This window comes from Chiloscyllium plagiosum, chromosome 6 (assembly GCF_004010195.1).
Source record: "Chiloscyllium plagiosum isolate BGI_BamShark_2017 chromosome 6, ASM401019v2, whole genome shotgun sequence".
NCBI classification, from domain to species: Eukaryota; Metazoa; Chordata; class Chondrichthyes; order Orectolobiformes; family Hemiscylliidae; genus Chiloscyllium; species Chiloscyllium plagiosum.
In genome coordinates this window covers 118,836,854-118,848,049 of record NC_057715.1, presented here as the reverse complement: position 1 = coordinate 118,848,049, position 11,196 = coordinate 118,836,854, and positions in this window count along the sequence as shown.

Here is an 11,196-nt window from a genome sequence, read left to right as displayed (position 1 = left end):
AATGGCCTACTCCTGTTGCTATTTCTGATGGCCTCATCCTTGCTAAATTATAAATTATATTCCTACACTGTTTCCCTCTTTCCCACTTTTTGAGAATTACAGAAAGAGTTTGCAGAGGTATGTAGAGAGGTTAACTGAGTTGGCGAACATGTCACAATAGAATATAATGTGGGGAAACATGAGGTTTTGAACTTTAACCAGAAGAGTACAGGAGCTGAATATTATTTAAATGGAGAAAGACTGCAGGAAGTGGCAACACAGATATATCATAAATATATGTATAAATCACAATAATCTCCTGTCCAAGTTCAGCAGGTTGTTGGGAAGACAAATGGAATGCTGGCCTTTATTCCAAAATGTGGAAGTGCCGGTTTTGGACTGGGGTGAACCAGGTTGGAAGTCACATGACACCATGTTATAATCCAACAGGAAATCACATGATTTTAAATAGACCTGTTGGACTAGAACCTGGTATCATGTGACTTCTGACTTTATTCCAAAGAGAATGGAGTATAAAATTTGGGAAGTCTTGCTAAACCTCGATAAGATCATAAGACATAGGACTGAAAGTTGGCCATTCAGCTATTCCATTCACTGAGATCCTGTTGGATAATCCTCCACTTTCCTACCTTTTTCCAATAACCCTTGGTTCCTTTAGATTGCAAATCTCTCTCTCTCTCTCTCAGCCTTTAATATACTTAATTACCAGCCTCAACAGGCTCCTGCAGTAAAGAATTCCACAAATTCACATTCCTCCTCATCTCTGGACACCCTGTACTTGGAGATGATGCCCTCAGGCCCGAGACACTCCCACAAGGGGAAATAACCCTTGCACACTCATCCTGTAAAACCTAAAACTGATCTGCTAGCTGGAATGCTGCCAACACATTTGGGCCTCTTAGCCAGGGGCAGGAACCGTGGGATACCTTCTGGGGAAGGTGGGACCTCTACAAGAAGGACAGGTTGCACCTGAACTGGAGGGGCACCAACATCCTGAGCAGGAGGTTTGCTTGAGCTCTTTGGAGAGTTTAAACTAGATTGGCAGGGGAGTGGGAACCTAAGCAACAGATCAGATGATGGAGTAGGTAATGAACAGCCAGATACAGTGTGCAGAGAGTCTGTGAGGAGCGATAGACAGTTGAGCGGGCAAAGGTGCAGTCAGTGTGATGGGTTGAAGTATGTCTGTTTTAGTGCAAGAAGTATCAGGAATAAGGGTGACAAACTCAGAGCATGGGTCAGTATTTGGAACTATGATGTTGTAACCATTACAGAGACTTAGATATCACAGGAGCAGGAATGGTTGTTAGATGTTTCCAGGGTTTTTACGTGTATCAAAAGGAACAGGGGTGAGGTAAAAGAGGTGCAGAAGTGGCATTGCTAATCAGGGATAGTATCACAGCTGCAGAAAGGGAGGTGGTCAAGGAGGGTTTATCTACAGAGACAGTATGGGGGGAAGTCAGAAACAAGAAAGGTGCAGTCACTTTATTGGGAGTTTTCTACAGACCCCCCAATAGCAACAGAGATATGGAGGAGCAGATTGGGAGACAGATTTTGGAAAGAGTCAAGAGTGTGATGCTGGAAAAGCACGGCCAATCAGGCAGCATCCGAGGATCAGGAGAATCGATGTTTCAGGCTTTCATGCATTCCTGATGAAGGGTTTATGCCCGAAACATTGATTCTCCTGCTCCTTGGATGCTGCCTCACCTGCTGTGCTTTTCCAGCACCACACTCTCAACTCTGATCTGCAGTCCTCAGTTTCTCCCAGATTTTGGAAAGGTGTAGAAGTAACAGGGTTATTGTCATGGGTGACTAACTTTCCTAATGTTGACTGGAACCTCCTAGTTCAAATAGTTTGGATGGAGCAGTTTTTGTCAGGTGTGTCCAGGAAGGGTTCCTGTCTCAGTATGTAGATAGGCCGACTAGAGGCCATATTGAATTTGGTGCTTGGCAATGAACCATGCCAAGTGTCAGATCGCTGGGTGGGTGACCATTTCGGTGATAGCGATCACAACTCCCTGACCTTTACTATACTCATGGAGAGGGATAGGAGCAGACAGGATGGGAAAGTATTTATTTGGGGAAGAGGGAATTACGATGCTATTAGGCAGGAGCTGGGACACCTAGATTGGGAACAGATGCTCTCCGGGAAATGCACGACAGAAATGTGGAGGTTGTTTAGGGAGCACTTGCTGATAGTGCTGGCCAGGTTTGTCCCACTGAGACAAGGAAGGGATGGTAGGTGAAGGAACCTTTGGGTGACAAACAATTTGGAACATTTGGTCAAGGGGAAGAAGGAAGTTACTTAAGGTTGAAGAGGCAAGGATCAGAGAGGGCTTTAGAGAGTTACAAGGCAGCCAGGAAGGAACTGAAGAACTTAGAAGAGCTAGAAGGGGGCATGAGAAAGCTTTAGCGGGTAGGATTAAGGAGAACCCTAAGGCATTCTACACTTTCATGAGGAACAAGAGGATGGCCAGAGTGAGAGTAGGACCAATCAAAGATAGTAGAGGGAACTTGCGCCTGGAGTCAGAGGAGGTAGGGGAGGTCCTTAATGAATACTTTGTGTCAGAATTCACTACTGAGAGGGACCTTGACGTTTCTGAGGACAGCGTGAAACAGACAGATATATGCTTGAGCAGGTTGATGTTAAGAAGGAGGATGTGTTGAAAATTTTGAAAAACATAAGGATAGGTAAATCCCATGGGCCTGACAGGATATACCCAAGGTCACTACAGGAAGCAAGGGAAGAGATTGCTATGGCTTTGGTGAAGATCTTTGTACCCTCACTGTCCACTGAAGTAGTGCCAGATGATTGAAGGGTGGCAAATGTTATTCCCTTTTACAAGAAAGGGAATAGGGATAACCTTGGGAATTACAGACCAGTCAGTCTTAAGTCAGTGCTCGGGAAATTACTGGGGAGGATTCTGAGAGACGGGATTTATGATTACTTAGAAGACCATAGTTTGATTAGCGATAGTCAGCATGGCTTTGTGAGGGGCAGGTCATGCCTCACAAACCTTATTGAATTCTTTGAGGATGTGACAAAACACTTTGATAAAGGTAGAGCAGTGGATGTGGTGTACGTGGATTTTAGCAAGGCATTTGATAAGGTTCCCCATGATAGGCTCATTCAGAAAGTAAGGAAGCATGGGATACAGGGAAACCTCTCTGTCTCGATACAGAATTAGCCGGCCCATTGAAGGCAGAAGGTGGTAGTAGATGGAAAGTATTCAGCCTGGAGCACAGTGACCAGTGGTGTTCTGCAGGGATCTGTTCTGGGACCTCTGCTTTTTGTGATTTTTATAAATGACTTGGATGAGGAAGTGAAAGAGTGGGTTAGTACATTTGCTGATGACACGGAGGTTGGTGGAGTTGTGAATAGTGTGGAGGGCTGTTGTAGGTTGCAACAGGACATTGACAGAATGCAGAGCTGGGCTGAGAAGTGGCAGATGGAGTTCATCCTGGAAAAGTGTGAAGTGATTCACTTTGGAAAATCGAGTTGGAATGAATACAGGTTAAAGGCAGGAGTATTGGCAGTGTGGAGGAACAGAGGGATTTTGGGGTCCATGTCCATAGATCCCCACAAGTTGCCACCCAAGTTGATAGGGTTGTTAAGAAGGCATATGGTGTGTTGGCTTTCATTAGCAGGGAGATTGTGTTTAAGAACCGCAAGGTTATGCTGCAGCTCAATGAAACCGTGGTTGGACTATACTTGGAAAACCTTGTTAAGTTCTGGTCACCTCTTTGTAGGAAGGATGTGGAAGCTTCAGAGAGGGTGCAGAGGAGATTTACCAGGATGCTGCCTGGACTGGAGGGCTTGTCTAATGAAGAAAGGTTGAGGGAGCTAGGGTTTTTTCTCATTGGAGCGAAGGAGAATGAGAGGTGACTTGGTAGAGGTATGCAGGATGATGAGAGGCATATGTAGAGTGGATAGTCAGAGAGTTGTCCCCAGGGTAGAAATGGCTATCACGAGGGGGCATAATTTTAAGGTGATTGGATGAAGGTTTAGGGGAGATGTCAGAGGTAGGTTCTTTACACAGAGAGTAGTGGGTGTGGATGTACTGCCAGCAGTGGTAGTAGAGTCAGATACATTAGGGACATTTAAGTGACTCTTGGAGGCGCACATGGATGACAGTACAATGAAGGGTATGTAGGTTAGTTTGATCTTAGAGTAGGATAAAAGGTCGGCACAACATCGAGGGCCGAAGAGAGTGTACTGAGCTGTACAACTCTGTGGTCTGTGTTCTATGGCATTGGAGGTAGCGCACTCGGCTGATCCTGGTCCGGAGGGATTTTCTAATGGACCTGTGTTCGTTATGAGTTCAGGAAAAAGTGATATTTTCCACTTAGCTCTGAAAGGTTGAACATAACGATCTGTCTTCTTTGTTCTTACTGTCGCTTCTGCGCTGGCCAATTGAAATGTTCAAAATCTGCCATTCCATACCCTCCTTCCAAATCCTTTTAATTCACTCACTGGATGTCGTTGGTTGGGCCAGGATTTATTGTCTGTCCCTAGTTGCTCTGGAGAAGGTGGGGGTGAGATGCCTCTTGTACTTCCCCAGTCCACCTGCTGTGGGTAGACCCACAATGCCATTAGGGAGGGAATTCTAGGATTTTGATTCAGTGACGGTGAATGAACTGGGATATATTTCCAAGTCAGGATCACTTGACCTTCTAGATGGAATTGGTTGTGGTTGGAAGGTGGGTTTGGAAGGTGTTGTCTGAGGTCCTTTGCCAAATTTCTGCAGTGAATCTTGTACACACTGCTGCTACTGAGCATCGGTGATGGAGGGAGTGGTTGCTTGTTGATGTGGTGCCAATCAAGTGGGCGGCTTTGTACAAAATGCCTTGGATCGTATCTTTGGGGTCCTGAAGGGAGAGGGTGACCAGCCTCAAGTCGTTATCCATGTAGGTACCAAAGACATAGGTAGAAAAAGGGATAGGGATGTAAGGCAGGATTTCAGGGAGCTAGGGTGGAAGCTGAGAGCTAGAGCAAACAGAGTTATTATCTCTGGATTGTTACCCATGCCACGTGATAACGAGGTGAGGAACAGGGAGAGATGTCAGCTGAACACATGGCTGCAGGGATGGTGCAGGAGGGAGGGTTTCAGGTATATGGATAATTGGGGCTTATTCTGGGGAAGGTGGGACTTGTACAAACAGGATGGTCTTTACTTGAACCAAAGGGGTATTAATATCCTGGGTGGGAAATTTGCTGGTGCTATTCGGGTGGGTTTAAACTAGCTCAGGAGGGGGATGGGAACCTGAGGTGTAGTTCCAGTGCACAGGAGAATGAGAGTAAGGAGGACAGGGACAGGATTTTAGGGTCACAGCAATGTGTTGGCAGACAGCAAACTGGTTTGAAGTGTGTCTACTTCAACGCCAGAAGTATCTGAAATAAGGGAGGTGAGCTTGCAGCATGGTTAGATACCTGGGACTTAGATGTTGTGGCCATTTCGGAGACATGGACAGAGCAGGGTGAGGAATGGATCTTGCAGGTTCCAGGGTTTCAATCTTTTATTAAGAACAGGCAAGGTGGTAAAAGAGGGGGAGGTGTGGCCTTGTTTGTCAAGGATAGTATAACGGTGGCTGAGAGAACTTTTAATGAGGACTCGTCTACTGAGGTAGTATGGGCTAAGATTAGAAACAGGAGAGGAGAGGTCACACTGCTTGGAGTTTTTTATAGGACTCCGCAGAGTTCCAGGGAGGTTTAGGAGAGGATTGGCAAAATGATTCTGTGTAGGAGTGAAAGGAACAGGGTGGTCATTAAGGGGGACTTTAACTTCCCCAACATTGACTGGAAATGCTATAACTCTAGTACGTCAGATGGATCAGTTTTTGTCCAATGTGTGCAGGAGGGTTTCCTGACACAGTATGTCAAAGGGCCAACAAGAGGGGAGGCCACACTGGATCTGGTGCTTGTAAATGAACCAGGCCAGGTGTTTGATTTAGTTGTAGGTGAGCACTTTGGAGAGAGTGACTGTAATTCACTTACATTTAGTTTAGCGATAGAAAGGGATAAGTACATGCCACAGGTCAAGAGTTATTGATGGGGCAAGAGCAATTATAATGCGATTAGGCAAGAATTAGGATGCACAGATGCAGGGGATGCAGACAATGGAAATGTGGAGTTGGTTTAAGAAACAGATATTGCGTGTCCTTGATAGGTATGTCCCTGTCAGGCAGGGAGGAAGTGATAAGGTGAGGGAACCGTGGTTTACTACAAAAATTGCATCTCTTGTTAAGCGGAAAAGGGAGGTTTATGTGTTGCTGAGGCAAGATGAGGCGATGGAGAGTTACAGATCAGCTAGGAAGGATTTAAAGAGAGAAGTAAGAAGAGCAAATAGAATAAAGGAGAGGCCTAAAGCTTTCGATAGGTATGTGAGGAATAAAAGGATGATTAGGGTAGGAATAGGGCCAGTCAAAGACAGAAATGGGAAGTTATGTGTGGGCCCTGTAGAGATCGGAGAGTTGCTAAACGAACACTTCTCATCTGTTTTCACTCAGGAAAAGGAGAAAACTGTAGAGGAGAAGAATGAGGTACGAGATATTAGACTAGAAAGGATCGAGGTTAGTCATGAACAGGTGTTTTCAATTCTAGAAGGAGTGAAAGTAGACAAGTCCCCTGGGCTGGATAGAATTTATCCGAGGATTCTCTGGGAAGCTAGGGAGGAGATAGCAGAGCTGTTGGCTTTGATATTTGAGTTGTCATTGTCTACAAATTTGGTACCAGAGGACTGGAGGATTACAAATGTTGTGCCCTTGTTCAAGAAGGGCAGCAGAGATGACCCAGGTAATTATAGACCAGTGAGCCTTACGTCTGTTGTAGGAAAGGTTTTGGAAAGGATTATAAGAGACAAGACTTATAATTATCTAGCAAGCAACAATTTGATTTCAGATAGTCAACATGATTTTGTCAAGGGCAGGTCGTGTCTCACAAATCTCATTGAGTTTTTTGAGAAGGTGACCAAGTATGTAGATGAGGGTAGGGCAGTTGACGTGGTATACATGGACTTCAGTAAAGCCTTTGATAAGATTCCACATGGTAGGCTGTTGGAGAAAATGCAGAGGCATGGAATTGAGGGTGATTTAGCAGTTTGGATTAGAAACTGGCTTTCAGAAAGAAGGCAGCGAGTGGTGGTTGATGGAAAATATTCAGTCTGGAGCCTGGTTACTAGTGGTGTGCCACAAGGATCTGTTTTGGGACCACTGCAGTTTGTCATTTTTATAAATGACTTAGACGCAGGCATAGGTGGATGGATTAGTAAATTTGCAGACGATACTAAAATCGGTGGAGTATGGACAGTGTGAAAGAATATTACAGGTTGCAGGGAGATTGGATAAATTGCAGAATTGGGCTGAGAGGTGGCAAATGGAGTTCAATGCAGCTAAATGTGAGGTGATTCATTTTGGGAAGAATAACAGGAAGACAGAGTACTGGGTCAATAGAAAGATTCTTGGTAGTGTGGATGTGCAGAGGGATCTTGGAGTCCAAGTACATAGATCCCTGAAAGTTGCCACCCAGGTGGATAGTGCTGTTAAGAAGGCATACGGAGTGTTAGGTTTCATTGGTAGAGGGATTGAGTTCCGGAGTCGTAATGTCATGCTGCAACTATAAAAAACACTAGTTTGGCCTCACTTGAAATATTGTGAACAGTTCTGGTCCCCATATTTCAGGAAGGATGTGGAAGCATTGGAAAATGTGCAGGGGAGATTTAGCACGGTGCTGCCTGGTCTGGAGGGAAGGTCTTAATGAGGAAAGGCTGAGAGACTTGAACCTGTTCTCATTGGAGAGAAGAAGGCTAAGAGGGGATTTAATAGAGACATACAAGATGATCAGAGGATTAGATAGGGTAGACAGTGAGAGTCTTTTTCCTAGGATGATGACGTCAGCGTTTAGAAGGGGGCATAGCTACAAATTGAGGGGTGATAGATTTAAGACAGATGTCAGAGGCAGGTTCTCTACTCAGAGAGTGGTATGGGTGTGGAATGCCCTACCTACTAAGGTAGTCAACTCAGCCACATTGGGGAGATTTAAACAATCCTTTGATAAGCACATGGATGATCTTGGGACGAGATGAGAATAGTTCACAGGTCGGCGCAACATCGAGGGCCGAAGGGCCTGCTGTGCACTGTATTGTTCTATGTCTAAAATGGTGTCAGGTTTCTTGAGTGTTGTTGGATCTGTCTCCAATCAGGCAAGTAGAGAGTATTCAACCCCTCTCCTGACTTGTGCAGGTGGTGGACAGGCTTTTCTGAGTCAGGAGGTGAGTTACTTGCCACAGCATTCCTAACCTCTGACCTGCCCTTGTCGCCACTGTGTTTAATGGTGACTCTAGCTGCGTTTCTGGTCAATCAAAATTCACAGAATTTGGTATTGTAAATTCAGTGATGGTAACATCATTGAATGTCAAAGGGCGGTCATTTAGATTGTCTCTTATTGAAAATGGTCTTTGCCTGGCATTTGTGAGATGTAAATGTTACTTCCATTTTTCAGACCAAACCTGGATATTGTGCCGATCTTGTAGCATTTGAGTATGATTAGATTCCCGACAGTATGGAAACAGGCCCTTCGGCATAACAAATCCACACTGACCCTCCGAAGAGTAAGCCGCCCAGACCCATTCCTCTACCCTATATTTACCTCTAACTAATGCACCTAACACTATGGGCAATTTAGCATGGCCAATTCACCTAACCTGCACATCTTTGGACTGTGGGAGGAAACCGGAACACCCGGAGGAAACCCACGTAGACGTGGGGAGAATGTGCAAACTTCACACAGACAGTTGCCCGTGGTAGGACTCAGAGCAGGGTCCCTGGTGCTGTGAGGCAGCAGTGCTAACCACTGTGCCACCATGCCGCCCTGGTCTGCTTCATTACCTGAGGGTTCGTGAATGGTGCTGAACATTGCACAATCAGTGGCGAACATCCCCATTTCTGACCTTATGATGGAGGGAAGGTCATTGATGAAGTAGCTGAAGATGGTTGGGCTGAGGACACTACCCTGAGGAACTCCTGCAGAGCTGAGATGACTGACCTCCAACCACAACCATCTTCCTATGTGTCAGGTATGACTCCAACCAGCCTAAGCTTCAATGAACACAAAAGAAATTCAATCATTTAATGCTTCTAATCGCAAACTACCTTTCAGTTTACGTCCCCATCGACCCCAGAGACCTGCAATCGATATGAGTATTGCATAATGATATGAGTACTTCAAACATCACAACAGCCAAGATAACAGGCCAAGTGCTGGGGAATGGGATTACAATAGATCGATGTTTGATGACTGGTGTGGACACAATGGGGCTAAAGGGTCTCTGTAAATGCTGTATAAATTCAATGACTCTAATGAGAGTGACCAGGCCAGTCTTCAGCAAATTCAGTTAACTCTATTAGATATTAAGAAACAGGCTTAGAACAGTAAAGCACAGGAACAGACCCTTCAATCCATCAAACCTGTGCTGACAAATTACACCTTTCTAAATGAAAAGCCTCTTTCTTCTTCATAATCTGTATCCCTCTATTCCCAACACAGCAAGTTACACCCGAAACGTTGACTTCTCCTCCTCCTGATGGTGCCTGGCTTGTTGTGTTCTTCCAGCCTCTACACAACAAGCCATGCAGCATCAGGAGGTGGAGAAGTCAATGTTTTGGGTATAACTTGTTGTGTCCTTCCAGCCTCCTGCTTGTCTATTTTGGATTCCAACATCGGCAGGTTTTCTTTTGTTTCTATTAAGTTATCTGTCAAGATGTCTCTTAAATGTTGCTATTGATTCTGTCTCCATCTCCTCTGGCAGTGCATTCCAGGCCATTACCACCCTCTGTGTAAAACACCTGCCTCCTTTAAACTTACCCCCTTTTACATTAAACCTATGTCCCCTAGTAATTGACATTCCTCCCCGGGAAAAACTTGATCCATTTCATCCATGCTGCAGTTTGGGTTTCCCCAGGGCCACTCAGCTCCTGACCTCATCACAGTGTTGGTTCAAACATGGACAAAAGAGCTGAATTCCAGAGGGGAGGGGAGAGGGACAGCCCTTGACATCAAGGCTGCATTGAGTGAGTGTGGCATCAAGGAGCCCTGGCAAAACTGGAATCAATGGGTATCAGGGGGCAAACTCTCTGCTGGTTAACCTGGCCCATAGGAAAATGGTTGTAATTGTGGAGGGTCAGTCATCTCAGCTCCAGGACATCTCTGCAGGAGACCCTCAGGGTAGTGTCCTCAGCCCAACCATCTTCAGCTGCTTCATCAATGACCTTCCCTCTGTCATAAGGTCAAAAGTGGTGATATTCGCCAATGATTACACAATGTTCAGCACCGTTCACCACTTGTCAGGTACTAAAGCAGTCTGTGTCCAAATGCAACAGGATCTGGATAGTATTCAGGTTTGGGCTGCCAAGTATAAGTAACATTTGTGCCACACAAATGCTAGGAAATGACCATCACCAATACAAGACAATCTAAACACTACCTCTATACAATTCAGTGGTGTTACCATCACTGACATCCCCTGATAGTTACCATTGACAAAAACCAGTAAGTCTTACGTCTGTCGTCTGCAAGGTGTTAGAAAGGATTCTGAGGGATAGGATTTATGACCATCTGGAAGAGCATGGCTTGATTAAATGCAGTCAACACGGCTTTGTGAGGGGCAGGTCATGCCTCACAGGAATAGGCCCTTCAATCCATCAAACCTGTGCTGACAAATGACACCTTTCTAAATGAAAAGCCTCTTTCTTCTTCATGATCTGTATCTCTCTATTCCCAACACAGCAAGTTACACCCAAAAGGTTGACTTCTCCTCCTCCTGATGGTGCCTGGCTTATCGTGTTCTTTGAGGATGTGACTAGAAAAGTTGATGAGGGTCTAGCTGTGGATGTGGTGTATCTGGACTTCAGCAAGGCATTTGATAAGGTTCCCCATGGTAGGCTCATTCACAAGGTCAGGAGGAATGGGATACAGGGGAACTCAGCTGTCTGGATACAGAATTGGCTGGCCAACAGAAGACAGCGAGTGGTAATAGAAGGAAAATATTCTGCCTGGAAGTCTGTGGTGAGTGGTGTTCCACAGGGATCTGTCCTTGGGCCTCTACTGTTTGTAATTTTTGTTAATGACTTGGATGAGGGGATTGAAGGATGGGTCAGCAAGTTTGCAGACAACACAAAGGTTGGAGGTGTTGTTGACAGTATAGA